Source organism: Dendropsophus ebraccatus, unplaced genomic scaffold (genome assembly GCF_027789765.1).
Source record: "Dendropsophus ebraccatus isolate aDenEbr1 unplaced genomic scaffold, aDenEbr1.pat pat_scaffold_1181_ctg1, whole genome shotgun sequence".
Classification (NCBI taxonomy): Eukaryota; Metazoa; Chordata; class Amphibia; order Anura; family Hylidae; genus Dendropsophus; species Dendropsophus ebraccatus.
In genome coordinates, this window is record NW_027208598.1 from 21,825 (window position 1) to 37,688 (window position 15,864).

General features: G+C 45.9%; 1 pseudogene; it reads left to right on the plus strand.

Annotated features, from left to right (window-relative positions):
- Positions 1-947: 947 nt before the first annotated feature.
- LOC138774974 (F-box/LRR-repeat protein 21-like) lies at positions 948-15,547 on the plus strand (annotated as a pseudogene).
- Positions 15,548-15,864: the final 317 nt, after the last annotated feature.

Below are 15,864 nucleotides of genomic sequence, written 5' to 3' on the forward strand. Positions count from 1 at the left end.
CTTTATTGCCAAAGCGATAGAAGTCATTTTTTTTTTAAAAAATCTCCCTTAAACTGTTGTAACTCTATCTGCCCATAAGTCATACCGGCTTTTAGCCTCCAGCCATTTAGATTTAGCCGTCGTCACCTGGTCTGTTAGAAATGAGGTGTAAGTTTGGCGAAGCACGTCACTAGCTTCCTTGAATTTAAGTGATTTGGCTTTCATCGATGGGACATATCCAATTATTCTACCCATAATGACAGCTTTTGCTGTCTCCCAGCATAAGAAGGGTTCATCTATATGCTGACTATTTGTGGTCTGGTAATCCATTCACCATCCCTTCAGTAAGGGTGGTATTACACGGGTCGAGCAGGGCCCGATAATACCTGTAAACGAGCAGCGATCTGCTAGATTGTTGCTCGTTTACTGGACCTATTACACGGCCCGATAATCGTTTGACAAGAGCTGCAAGGACATCGTTACCGATGTCCTTGCAGCCCTTGCTAAACTGGCATACATTACCCATCCACGTTCCAGGGCTGCTCCTGCGTCCGCTTCTCCCGGGGGTCCCGCGCGCTCTCTAGCGTCACAGCAGCCTGTCAGCTGGTAGGCCGCTCAGCCAATCACAGGCCGGGACCGCCGCGGCCTGTTATTGGCTGAGCGGCCTATCAGCTGACAGGCCTCTGTGACGCTAGAGCGCGCGCGGGACGCAGGGAGAAGCGGACGGCAGGAGCAGCCCTGGAACGTGGATGGGTAATGTATATCGTTAGTTGCCGGCCACGCACCGCTATTACACGCAGCGGTGTGCGGTCGGCGCCTGAGGAAAATAGGTTCTAACCTATATCAACGATCAGCCGATGATCGTTGTCATCGGCTGATCGTTGCATTTATTACGCGGAGCGATAATCGGCCGAATCGGGCCAATTCGGCCGATTATCGTTCCGTGTAATACCACCCTAATACTGTAAATGTCTCGTCTGTCGCAAGATAAGCGGGAAGCGCCAAATTATATCGGAGCCTTTTGGGAAAGTATCCATCATATTTAGTGCCAGAGGGGCATGATCCGATATGACTAGATCTAGAATACAAATCGATGTGATTTTTTTTTGCAATAAGGAAGGGGATGCAAGCATATAGTCTATCCTGGACCACGTGTCATGAACCGGTGAAAAGAAGGTGTATTCTCTCTCAGCAGGGTTCCTGACACGCCATACATCTGATAGACTTGTGGCCGTCAGGAAGTCTGGTAGGACAGAATCGTGAGTGGTGCGATGGCCTACCCTATGTAATCATCCTGTGCGGTCCTCATTGGGATCCATAACAGTGTTCAGGTCTCCTACAAGGATATCAGGTTCAGGATCAGATAAGATGTCTTTCTACTGTACGAAAAAATTAAGTATTAGAGTTATTCGGTCCATACAGGCAGTAGAGGCTAAGTCTCCCCATTTGACCCTCTAGTACCACTCTCAGGTATCTACCCTCCTGAACAGGTGTATGGGAAAGAATTTTACAATTTAGTCTTTTTGTAGGAGGAGTAGCACTCCTGCCTTGCCCCCCCTAGCTGGAGATCCAATTGCTTGTGCTACCCATAACTTGTTCATTCTGAAGAAGTCTCACTCCTCTAAGTGTGTTTCCTGCAGTACTGCACAGTCTGCATCTATTCGTTTCAAGTGACGCAGCACTTTTATGCGCTTGTTGGGGGAGCGAAGTCCCTTAACGTTCCATGTGACTATTTTCATGTTTGGAAGGATACAGTATTAGTAGCCAAGAATCAATTCGGAATGCATCTAGATATATAAGGAAGGCAAGGCGTAAGTGACTAGACTCCCTGGACGAGAGAGGAAAAAGGAAACCCCCCTCCTTCCGCCCCCCACCAAAACCAGAACAAACAAACATAACCGTAACCACATTAGTCCAGCAATGTAATCTTCTGTGTGGACTTCTCTTTTTTTCATGTTCCACTTTAAGGAGCCATTGCATCTCCTTAAAGGGGAGAGGACCTAACAAACAAACTCTCTCTCCTCCTTGTGACTCCCTCCGGAGCTCTCCACCCGGGGTGCACTGTGAGTCTTGAGGTTAGAGAACTAGCGTCTGCCTGTGTATCCTGGAGTGTCTCAGCTAACAGTCAAGTAAAATTGCAAAGCGTCCAGAACCTCAACTTGAACCGGTATACATTCTGTAGCACAACGGTCAAAAAGAAAAAAAACAATATAACCCATATCCTTTGTGGTGGACCACCAAAAACCTGCAGTCGGCTAGAAGATTATGCTCGATCAGTCTACTGCTACAGGTGAATAAGGGGCCTTGTCTATGTGCTTTCTTTCTCGAGTCCTCTTGGTCCTCCATCGGTTCTTCATATAATTGTAAAAAGGCTTGCGCTTCTTCTGGTGTGTGGAATGTCTGTTTTGCCGTCTCCCAGGTGCGCAGGGTGGCGGGAAATTGTAGGAAAAAACACATTTGGCGTTGCACCAGTGTTGTACATATCGGAGCGAATGCTCTACGCTTCTTTGCCACCTCTGCCGAATAATCACCAAATAGAAGTAATTTGTGGCCTTGCACCACCAGAGGCGCTGACATTCTCTTGAACGTTTGGAGAATTAGCGCTTTTTCTGCGTAGTTTAAATAACGCACTATGACTCGTCGTGCCTTCTGAGGGCCAGTCGCAGGTGAGGGAGTAGGTTGTTTGAGAGGACCCACTCTATGTGCGCGTTCTACTGATAGGCCCAGGGCTTGTGGGATATCCACAGCGCATAACTATGCTAACTGATGTGCAGGTACAGATTCCGGCAAGCCAACAATTCTGAGGTTGTTCCTGCGTGATCTATTTTCTAGACCATCCATTTTGGTGATAAGTGCAGTATTGGATTTTATCAGGGTTTTTACCTGTGCCTGTGTCCCCAGCAATTCATCCTCCAACACATTAACCCTTTGTTCTAGGTCTCCAATTTGATTAGAGTGTTTATTCAGTTCGCCTTGCATGTGTTTAAGCGCCTCTGCCACTGTGGCTTGCAGCGCAGCAGTGATATCAGGAGATAAGATCTTCGCCACCTCCACAGCGATCGATTTGCAGGAAAGTCCTGCTTGATGTGAAATCATCTCCTCTCCATTTCCATCAATACTCCCTGCGACGGGCGGTACTGTTATGGTCTTGTGGCTGTGGCGCAGCACGCTGGGCACCAGTCACCATCTTGGTTGGCTGCTGCTTGTCCTTCTCGCATCTCGGCAGGGGAGTTTGGCTCTGCTGATCCCCGCCGCGGCTAATAAACTTATCCATACGGTTCTCAGGCGTAGCAGGACCCGGTGTGGGCGCTCACACGAGCTTTCAGTGGGTAAATTAGGCGGGGATCACCGGGGTTTCAGAGAGTCCGGAGTGGAGCTCGCTTACTCACGTCCTCCCATACACGCACCGGACCTGGAAGTCCTAGCGTTTCTTACTTTGTGTGAATGATCTTTTTATTGTTTAGGAGGTTTAGTGTGCTGAACTTTTTTCCTTTACCACCACATGACCTAGCTGTCACAAAAGGTGCAGCAATGGCGTTTTTGAGACAGCCAGAACAATCCCACAGTGTGCTAGTCCCCTCTAATCTGTGAACAGATTAAATTGCCCATGGGTTTGTGACAAAATTGGGGGGAAAAAAATCTTTTCTCTTATTTTCACCACATTGTTGCATAGCTCCATGATCCTGATTGAATGTTTTATTCGATTCTTCAGTATTCCTCAGGAGGGTTTACATCATCACAACTGGAAATTCAATTCAAATTCAATATGTTGTCATTGTGGTTTGAAACCTATAACTTCAATGAATCAGATGACACCCGGCCAGACTGTCATGTATATGACGTGAATATAGCTGTGAATATTTAAAGCGATTCTGTACCCACAATCTGTCCTCCCAAACCACTTGTACCTTCAGATAGCTGCTTTCAATCAAAGATCTGTCCTGGGGTCCGTTCGGCAGGTGATGCATTTATTGTCCTGAAAAACAACTTTTAAACTTGCAGCCCTGTGTCTGTGCTCTAGCCTTGCGATGCCTCTCTGTCCCTCCTCCCCGCCCTCTTCATCATTAGGAACACCCCAAGGCAGGATTTCTCCTATTCATCACTTGTCTGAACAATGCACAGGTGCTGGTTCTTTAAAGCACATGTGCAGTGTTCAGACAAGTGGTGATTAGGAGAAATCCGTCCCGAGGTCATTCCTAATGATGAAGAGGGCAGAAGGACGGAAAGGTGTCACAAGCCTAGAGCACATCCACTCTAAGCCACGCCAATTTAACACAGGGCTGCAATTTTAAAAGTTGTTTTTCAGGACAATAACTGCATGACCTGCTGAACGGACCTCAGGACAGATCTTGTAATAAAAGCAGCTATCTAACGGTACAAGTGGTTTGGGAGGGCAGATTGTGGGTACAGAGTCGCTTTAAGATGAGGATTTTTAAAGCAGTATATTTTCTCCTTTAGATCAGCTAGACGCATATTAAAAAAGTTAGGTTCACAGGGTTCCCCATAGCAGTGCCTACTTTTTCATGGTATCACTTGTTAGGTCGAAAAGAGGAAATACAAGGCATTACTGATGAAAGTACAGGATTTGTCCCCTCTAATGAGCTGTAAAGGAGATCTCTCAGGGTCTCAACATCCATCACAGCCAGTTGTATTTCGTCTACCAACCATATCTTGTAAAAAAAAGTTATTTAAAATCCTGATCTTAATACACACCCAAAGTAGCCAGACAGGGCCTCAGTAACTGATCCCATCCTTGTCTCAACAAGATGGCCTGGTGGATGTACCAGCGATCTATCATTATGGTTTTTAAAGGAATTCTATCACCGGAGTCTTGGCAGACGTCCTTGGAACAACCAAAATAATCTCTGGTAAGTGGTTTTAGATTACTCACTCAATGGCTCTATAGGCTTTGGCTTCCTTGATATACTCAATACATCTTAAAGGGTAACTAATGTTTAGCGGGCAGCAAGATACACAAAAAAACTTCTGCTGCTCCCGATGCAGGCACGTGCCACTAAACATTGTAGATGCCCTTAAATTATGCTTCTTGTCTGCCACCCTCCTGGACACAATGCTTTCTAATGTCCCCCTCTGGAATTCTTACTCTCCCTACTGCCTTAACCATAACCTGTGTCTGATATTTTAGTGGCAGCTATGTTCTTGTTCTGCTGACTTTTACTGACATCCCACACCCTGCTCAGCTCTGGAAGGGGGATGTCGGCGGAAGCTGGCGGAATGGGAACACAGATCGGACTGCAATATCGCGCAGCAGTGAGATTTGAGGGGGTACGTATGTCTCATTCGCTGTTTCATGCCACAGGGTCAGTAGGGAGAGTTTAAAGGGGTTATCCAGCGCTACAAAAACATGGCCACTTTCCCCCTACTGTTGTCTCCAGTTTGGGTGTGGTTTGCAATTAAGCTCCATTTACTTCAATGGAAAGGAGTTTCAAAACCCCACCCAAACTGGAGACAACAGTAGGGGGAAAGTGGCCATGTTTTTGTAGCGCTGGATAACCCCTTTAAGAGGCAGGTCTTTCCTTGGTAGGTTGATACCAGAGTCCATTGTAGCAGGTTAAGCCAGCCTACATTCATAGAAGGTTATGGAGGTATAAAGAAACTTGAACTCAAAGTCAAAGGGGAGCTATAAATCATGAGACCCCTCTATATGTCCTATACGTATATGTATGTATTCATGTCATGGAATACTGTTGACAATAGCAATGATGGTTGACATACTGCAGAAAAAGTAAAAGAATTCTGTTTTTTTTAACCTTTCTTGTGTTTCTCCTCTCCAGAATAAAACGAGGTAGACTCACTGTTACTATTGACAGCCAAGTTGTTGAAGGACCAAAAAGAATAAAGAAACAAAAAGGACACTCCGCCACCTAAACTGCAGAAATCTCAAATGCAGTCCTGCATGCTGGACTGGGCAAGTCTGCCGCACCATGTTGTCTTGCATATCTTTCAGTACCTTCCACTTGTTGACAGGGCTCGGGCATTATCTGTCTGTCGCCGTTGGAATGAAGTTTTCCATATTCCTGAGTTATGGAGCAAGTTTGAGTTTGAACTAAACCAGCCGGCTACATCGTACCTGAAGTCTACACATCCCGATCTCATCCAGCAAATCATTAAGAAACATGCTGATCATCTTCAGTATGTTAGTTTTAAGGTATTGTTCATAATAAGCCATAAAAGAATAATAAAACCCTAAATGTAATGCCTAAATACATAAATACAAGGCCTAAGGCCTTGACTCCGTCCAATGTGTAGTGGCAGGACTGGGTTACGGCAGCACAGTCCACATTCACAGGAGCGGAGCAGGTTTATTCCTCAAACAATTCTGGATTCAGGGGTTCAGTGGGCGGTCCTACTCCTGAGTTGGACCACCCACTGGACTCCTAAAACCAAAATGAAAAGGGTTTCTTGGATAAACTACAAGTACTATCATGCATAGACATAGTTTTTCTTATCAGGAATTCCTGCCAGGATTTCCTGACCCATAGGATTGCATTGAACACTGACGTGGATTTTTCCTGAAGGGTGTCTGTTCAGGAAAATAGAAAAATTATAGAACCTGTCCTATTTCCTATTGTCCTATTCCAGGATTTCATGAACTGGTGCCCCCATAGAAGTCTATGGGAGCTCAGGAAATCCTGTTGCTTTCCTGATTCGCATCAGGAAATCCTGAAGACACTACTGATGGTTTCTGGAACATAAAAACTGATTTCTGTGAAGGAAATCCTGAAGGTTTCCTGATGGTTTCCTGAAGCCTTTTAAGGACTCCTGAGCAGGAAAAACTGACACTGATGTGTGAATGAGGCCTTAGATCTGTTATACTATTCCCATTATTCAGCCTGGAAATGTGTGAATAAATTGACAAGTTGGTGTAACCATTTATAACAAGATGTGTCCCTTACGCTTTGACACTGTCACATTGATTGTGTAATGACACACTAAGCTTCTATATACTGTAAATTTCCTGGAGTAATAATGGAGGAATTAGTGTCTTTTGCAATGCCATTATTTTTCTAAAACATTGATGTGAGAAGCTGATCTCTGCCACAGTTCTCCTTCCTCTCCCCAGACGGTGCTTTGATCTTTACTCCCTAAACATAGATAGGAGGACTATGTACTGAATTGGGCCTTTTCTTTATTTTTCAGGTTGATAGCTGCACAGAGTCGGCAGAAGCAGCCTGCGACATTCTCTCTCAGCTCGTAAATTGTTCCATTAAAACTCTTGGATTAATATCCACAGCAGAGCCCAGCTTCATGAACCTTTCCAAGGTAAAATCAACAGGATCTATAGAGTTTCAATATGTGTTAAGTAACGATGAACGCGCTGTGTTCGATGGCAATAGTGAGTGCACAGTTACCATGATAACTTCTTTCATGGAGGACATTTGTGTAAAATCGTGACTCCCGACTTCTGGAGATGGGAAAGGTTAAAGTGTAACTGTCATTTAAATTTTTATTGCAGAAATCAATAGTACAAGCGATTTTAAGAAACTCTGTAATAGATTTTATTAGGCAAAAAAGCCTCTTTCTGTACTCAAAAAGCTGTTTCCCAGCCTCCCACCCCTCACTTCTTATCTGCTCATTATCAGGCAAATCTGTATTCACTACAGAGAAGCAAAGTGAAGATGGGTTTGCCGTGTCCATTATAACCTATAAAGGGGGAGGGGTTTAGGAGGATGAGTAAGCAGGGAGAGCAGAAAAGCAGCTGTACAGTTTGCAGACTGGGCACATAAAACACTGAATTCAGAGGTCAGAAAGGTCACTGCTTATTTGGGAACTTGCTGAGAGAAGATTGCAGGGTGTTGTGCTGTGCAGGACTTCTATTTCTTTCCTCTCTGTGATCACTCACCCCCTCGACCCCTTCCCTCTCCATAGACCATAATGGACACAGAAATCCTGCTTCTTGTGAAGTGAGGGGGGACCTAGGAAAACAGAAGTACAGAATGAAACTCTTTTGCTTAATACAATCTATTACAGAGTTTCTTAAAATCGCTTGTACTATTGATACTTATTGATTTCTGAAAAATTACATTTAAATGACAGTTACACTTTAACATGAGCAAAGCTGTGCATGCTATGGAAAACACTCAGACCCTATAACGCCAGCCATACATTACAATATGCTCCCAATAACCCTATCGCCTCCACTTGCATGATGTTACTTGTGACTATGTAATCTAAGGTGCGGCATCTTGGGATAGTGTTTGCAAACCAGAAATGTCTTGTTAAAACTAGAATACTTGGACGCAATTCAAAATGAAAGATGAATTTGCATCTTAACAAGCTCCAGTGTCTGTAACCTGGATCCCTCTCCTGTGGTATCAGATTATATATGAAGGAATAAGTGACAGTGAAGTGAACAGTCATTTCAGGAGTTTAATATAAGAAATGCTACGCTTTGGAAACTTTCAACTATTAAAGGGCATGTTACCAAGCATTGTGAGAAGAAGTGATTAGTAGGTGGACAAAGTGTGTCCACCATAAAGACCACTCATCCAGATCTACTGCTTCTCAGAAAAACTTTCAAAATTAACACTAAGTCGTAAGTACGCATTTCGACCCAATTGTATACACTCTCAATTGTATACGCTCACATGCTACATGGCAGCCATCGCCACCACAAGACCAGCACCCACAGGAGAAGAGTAGAGAGATGAGCAAACCTCAAGCATGCAGCATTTAGATAACCGGTGGCTGAACAAGTTGAACAAGCTGAGCAGCCCTGGGGAGTTCTACTTATGGCTGTATCCATGTCTTCCAAGCAGCCTTAGGGCTGTATCCAACTTCAGCCGCCAGTAATCAGGTGCTGCATGCTCCGGTTCAGATGAACCAAAGCGTGCTTAAGGGTTTTATCTTCTCTATTGAAGAGACCCAGTGGTCAGACAAGCCCACTGCTGCCACAGCCCAAATACCCACCTCTGAGCTCACCTGTGGCTCTGTGCAGAAAGCCACCACCAGCAGATTGTCGAAGGAGGCCCCGGGGGGCAGTGGCACCCAGCACCAGCAGGCAACCGACCCCCCCACCCCCCCCCCCCCACCCGACTCAAAAGCAGCAGCGGCGGCACCCGCTCACCCTCCCAACCCCCACCCCTGCGGCAACGGCTGACAACCATTCCCTCCCCCCCCGGGACTCAGCGGTAGCGGCGGCACAAGACCCACCCCCACCCCCCAGGACTCACCAACGCGGTTGTGGTGGCACTCACCTCCCCTCCCTGGGAAATAACCAGCAGCGCCTGCAGCACCCGCATACCAGCCGCCCACCCCCCGGGAATCACCAGCAGCGGTGGCAGTCCCCCTACCCCCCGTACTCACCAGCGGCGGCATTCAACGACACTGTGCCGTCTGCTTCCAGATTTGAAACGATTTGTTACTGTTACTGCACTATCACTCAATTGGCTCTGCTATATCACTCATCCAGCTCTTCTATATCGCTCAATCGGCTCTGCTATATCGCTCACTCGGCTCTGCTATATCACAAACGCAACTTTGCTATGTCGCTCACTCAACTCACTCAACTCTGCTATATCTTGTGCATATCAGCTCTGCTACATCATAGACCAATCAGGCATAAGCATTGCATGATAGGAGATGTAGTTTTCTGGCCGGCACCATGTTGTATATAGTTCAGCTTTTTTTAAAAACTTGTAACTATGGAACGGAAGCAGCTAGAAAGATGGGAGACGGATCAAAATTCTCAGGGGGACTTGGTGAATAAGACCAGCTAGGTTTGGGAGCATTTAATTTTTTAGCGCTTGGGGGGATTAGCCCTTTAAGCGAACGGACACTATTTCAAGTTATTCACACACAGATTTTTTATTTTTCTTGCTCGTCCTTTCACATTTTTTTTAAGGAAATTCAATGGACCTTTACAAATAGCCATACCTCCAGCATGGAAGGTGTGACTGTGATGTGACTATGCAGCATGTTAGAATTATCCACGGGCACACCTGTATCAAGGCCCTATCTTTAGCTGTATACTGGGCTTTGCACCCGCCTGACATATAATTCCTATACCAGTAAGAAGTCTGACAATGCGCATACATTGTGGTACTGCAGCATGTATGATTTAAATCGGTACTACAGGAAGGAGGGCTTTTTTTGCTATGGCTGGGGAGGGGGTGGATAAAGGCAACACTGTCCATTTACCTCCCAGCACTGGGCCCCTCATCATGCTGCTCCAGACTGTGGTGCTCGACCGCTTCCTGATCTGTGACGCGGCTTGAGACGTGATGCTTTCAGCCCGCTCAGCAGCAGAGGCGAGATCACTCTACAGCTGCTGAGCTGGAAATAGATTTATGTTTATAACATCCCTTTAATGAATGACAATGATATAAAACCTGTAGTTATAATATCTGGATGCTATATAATCAATCATAAGAAAAGTAGAAGGAAATGGTGAACGGCCCATTTTTTATCACCTGCTCCTTACCAAGAGGGTTGCCGTCAATATTGGGACATATTCACACGGTGAGATGACCTTGTTCTATAATTTTTTTTTTTGCATTCTAAATCAATCATGTCTTTACTTCAGTCACACTTTGTATCTGCACTGACCGTAGCCTTTGTCAACTCAGTCGTTGTCTTCAATAAAGATTGATGATACTCCAGTGGATGACCCTTCCTTAAAGGTTTTAGTTGCAAACAACAGTGATACTTTGAACCTATTGAAAATGAGCAGCTGCCCCCATGTATCACCTGCAGGTAAGATATTATAGCTGTATTACCTTTATACCATTTCTTATTACTAGTGTATCTCAGACAGGGAAAGACGTAAAGGGAACCAATCAGTAGGATTGTGGTGATATGGTTCTCTCAGGCACTGTATAGAGCTACTGTAGCTTTAGTAGGCAGAAAAACAAGTTTTATTCTGCTGCGTGAAACAGGAAGAGGGGCGGCACCTAGTCATCTGGGCGGGGAGCCACCCAGGACTAGTCACTGTTCTCTGCTGGTCGGGGGAAAATAAAACTTTTGCTTTTGGTGCCGGGACACTGCTAGCACCCAGCAATGTCCCGGCACCCATCACTGCTGCTGCTTTCACATCCTTTCCCCAGCTGCACTCACCAGCGTTCTGTGGGTTTCAGGGCTTGGTGAGGATTGCGCTGCTGGGGGCTCCAGGAGGATATGCAGCAGCCTGGGGACGAGTCCCGGGCAGGCTGCCTAAGAGGAGAGGGGATGTGGCGGCGGGCTGCTATCCGCTCAGGCGGTCGCCGGATCAGCAGTACCTCAAAGAAAGTCAGTGGCTAAGGGGGGTTGTGGTGCGCGAGGTTACCCCGCCGGCTCCTGCAGTGGATTGTGGACCAGGAGATGGGGCGTCCCCCATGTCCACCTGCTGCCGCCGCTTCTCCCCGTTCAAGCAGTGATGCCGCTGCTGGTGGAAGTGGGGTGCCCCATCTCCCGATCCACAATCCACTGCAGGAGCCCCGGGCGGGATAGCCCCGTGCACCACTACCTCCTCGCTGACCTGGCCAGACCCCTCTCAGTAAGAGCACATCCCCCTCCCCCCACTCCAAATTCAGCCCCTCCACCTCTTCTCTACCCCCATCATCTCCTCTCTCTACCCCCATAATCTTTCTACCCCCATGATTTCCTCTCTACCCCCCTCCACCTTCTCTCTCCCCTCCTTTCTCCCCATCATCTTCTCTCTCCCCTCCTTTCTGCCTCATCATCTCCTCTCCCCCCCTACCCCCATAATCTCCTCTCTACCCCCAAAATCTCCTCTCTCCACCTCCTCTCTACCCCATCATCTCCTCATCTCCTCTGTACCCCCCATCATCTCCTCTGTACCCCCCATCATCTCCTCTCTACCCCATCTGCCCCTTTACCTCCTTTCTTCATCTCCCCCTTTACCTCCTCTTTCCCCCTTTACCTCCTCTTTCCCCCTTTACCTCCTCTTTCTTCATCTCCCCCCTTTATCTCTTCTTTCTTCATCTCCCCCCTTTAGCTCCTCTTTCCATGCTTCTCTCTCTTTACCTCCTCCTCTTTCCATGCTTCTCTCTCTTTACCTCCTCCTCTTTCCATGCTTCTCTCTCTCTTTACCTCCTCCTCTTTCCATGCTTCTCTCTCTCTTTACCTCCTCCTCTTTCCATGCTTCTCTCTCTCTCTTTACCTCCTCCTCTTTCCATGCTTCTCTCTCTCTTTACCTCCTCCTCTTTCCATGCTTCTCTCTCCCTTTACCTCCTCCTCTTTCCATGCTTCTCTCTCCCCCCACTGTCCCCCTCAGACCTCACTCTGCACACCAGGCCTGGATGTGATTTTTCCTGTAGCTCAGAGGCTGGAGAAGAGAGGAAGTCCTGCTCCCTGCCCAGATTAGGCGAGCATGACTTTTTTTGTGTGGTGGTGGTGGTGGTGGTGGGGGGGGGGAGTGGAACAGTGGGTATTGCTATAGGGGCTCAGTAGGGCAGGTGGCATTTAATATGGGGACATAGCAGATGAGGGGACATTAACTATGGGGACACAGCAGGAGACATTATTGCTATATGGAGGGAACACCAGGGACATTATTACTATATGAGGGCATAGCAGGAGGCATTATTACTATATGGTGGATCCTACATATGGGGGCAACCTACACACCTAGTCACTTTACTGCGGATGATTACTGTATGGGAGCCTATAGGTAGGAAAAAGGGAGGGAAGTTGAAGGAAAAGTCAGGATCCTAATGTTTGTGTGGCAGTTTATCTGGTAAGAGATGAATGGTAGCTGCAAGAAATCATCAGGGTGATCTGGGCCAGATGAAGAAGGAAACATGGGGAGGTATCTGGCTACATGAAGACATATTTGGTTGCAATGGGGGAGGTATCTGGCTACATAGGAGGCATCTTGACAAAATGGAAGATATCTGACTACATGGAGGAGTTATCTGGCTACATGGGGAGGAGGTATCTGGCTGCAGGGGGACATATCCGACTCCATGGGACAGATCTGGCAATAAGAGGCATATCCAGCTTCAGGGGACAAATCCGTCTGGAAGAGACATATCCACCTACAGGGGACATACCTAGTATCTAGAAACATATCTGACTGCAGGGGGCATACCTGGCTCCAATGGGCATATCTGACTCTAGGGGGCACATCAGGCTCCATGGGACATACCTGGAAGCAAGAGGCATACCTAGCCAAAAGGGGTGTATGTGGCTGCAAAGGATGTATTTGGCTGCAGGGGACATATCTGGCTCCAGGGGCGTACCTAGCTGAAAGGGACATATCATGGTTACCATGCTTATCGCGCTCCCACCTGCTTCTCTGGCTCAAGGCTCACTGACAACCTGCTCAGTATGCTGTCCTGCTGCAGGCACTGGTTGCATGATACGGCCATCAATGACCCACTAGACTGAGAAGCAGGTAGGAGTGTGGGCAGGTTAATATGATCTGTTTAAGGCCAGGCAGCTAAGTAGTTAAATAGGCAGTGGCTACATTCTCGCAGTGGAATGAAAATCTGCTGTGAGAATACAGAGCCATATGCCATAACAGTAGAGTGTTGCAGCGGATTTTGCTGCGAAAAGTATGTGTGAATCTACCCTGAGGCAATGTTATTAATGGATTGTGTCCTTGGGGGTACTCTGCTGGAGCAGCTTGTCACATGGGGGTACTTGGCTTCAAAAGGTTGAGAAACACTGCGATAGAGGGTTGGCTGGTTCCATTGAAACTGGTAGGTTAAGCTGACCTTTGTGATTGGTCACCTTAATGTAGGATGGATACTCTGTGTCTGTATGAGATATCAATTTGCTTTAATAACAGATAATTCCCAGACTATACCATTTAAAGCCTATCTGACATTTCAAAAACTTTTGTTACGTCATAGAAACATATCAAAAGTTTTTTTTTTTTATGAGCCGGGGACTGAATAGGCAACCAGCCGGAAGCAGTATGCACACAGCACATTCTCTCCTGGCTCTGTTATGTGACCTGGATAGAATCCCAATGCAGGTCTATGGGGCGGTCCAGGTCTCATAGACACAGAGGGGGAAGTGAACACAGTTTGACTGGTTGGACACAGCCCCTTGTCCCCCAGTAGCGCTTTAGTTTTCTTATGTTATACCGTTTTTATCCAATTAGGAATTTTGTGTGTGGCCGATCAATGTCATGGACTAAGAGAACTTGCCCTGAATTACCATCTCCTGACCGAAGAATTACTGTTGGCCCTTTCGACCGAAAAACATGTCCGTCTTGAACATCTTCGCATTGATGTAGCCAGTGAAAATCCAGGTCAAACGCAATCTCACACCATAAAGAAGCAAAGCTGGGATGCCCTCATCAGACATTCTCCGAAGGTCAATATTGTTATGTACTTCTATATGAAGAGGAATTTGATGCATTTTTCCGCGAAGAGATTCCAGTTACTCATCTCTACTTTGGCCGGGCGGTGAGCAAAGCAATGCTAGGTCGTATCGGCATGAACTGTCCCCGACTCATCGAGCTTGTGGTTTGTGCAAATGGACTTCAACCTTTGGACGATGAGCTGGTTCGTATTGTTGACCGCTGTAAAAACCTGACCGCCATTGGACTCGGGAGAGTGCGAAGTGACTTGCAGCGCATTTGTTGAGTTTGTAAAAATGTGTGGAAGGAGACTTACACAACTTTCTATTATGGAGGAAGTACTTATCCCTGACAACAAGTACAATCTGGAGCAAATTCACTGACAACAAGTACAATCTGGAGCAAATTCACTGACAACAAGTACAATCTGGAGCAAATTCACTGAAGTTTCAAAGCACCTTGGGAGAATGTGGTTTCCGGATATGATGCCGACTTGGTAGACTACGGAAGAGACCTAGAAAGTGTCTTACTTTTGCTTGCTATGCAATTCCAACAAAACTAGATACAATGTCACAAGAAGTTGTCCTTGCAAACCAAACTATTTCAAAACGAACATTATTTAACCCTCATCACATAGAGAGCTGTCTTACAGGAGGATACTGGGCTAGTAATATAGGGTTTAAATTATACAAACATAGATTTATTGTTAATGTGCCTCATGTTCAAAGAAATATGGATACTTGCAGATTTATCAAAGCTTATGATAGGCTCTGAACCTAAATGTAGCACTTTAGGTACTGCGTATGTTAAGGCTTCACAGCAGATTTCTCATTACTCATCACTTTCTCACGTTATGTTGCATAGAACTGAACATGCAGCCTGAAGTTATAGGACCCCGATCAAAGGCAATACCGACACTCCCCAACTCTCTTATATTGCATCACTGTATATGATGACAAGTTTTATATAATCTATGGGGGATTGTGGTCTCTGACTGCTTAGAAAGACTGAACTCCTATTGCTGTGCTACTAGTGGAATCTATACATTCAATATAGTAAAGCGATAAGAAAAACGACATAATGAAGCGTGAAACACACTTTATATAACTCATTGTAATTCTTGTAAAGTTGACAGATTTCTCATGTTGGGTCACACCACTATTAGTTTAGATATTTTTGGCTTCACTATTTTGTTGTAAGAAATGAGGGTAAATCTCTGTGGTGAAAAAATAACATTGCAGTCTAGCAATACAATGAACAGCTTTGAAAAGTACAAAATTCATTTTCTTACTTGGAATGTACCATCTAGATTTGTGACAGCTGAGTGTTCAGTAAAAACCAGCCTACTGTAGACAATGAATAATTTCCCAGAATCACATATAAAATCTAACTTTTATTACATAGTTACATAGTTAATACGGTTGAAAAAAGACACATGTCCATCAAGTTCAACCAAGGAGGGGATGGATACAGGGAAGGGGGAGGGGTGATATGTTCTATACATATGCATTTATATTATTTTGGTCTAAGAACTTGTCTAGGCCGGTTTTGAAGCCCTCTACTGTTGTTGCTGTGACCAGATCCTGTGGTAGACTGTTCCACAGATTCACAGT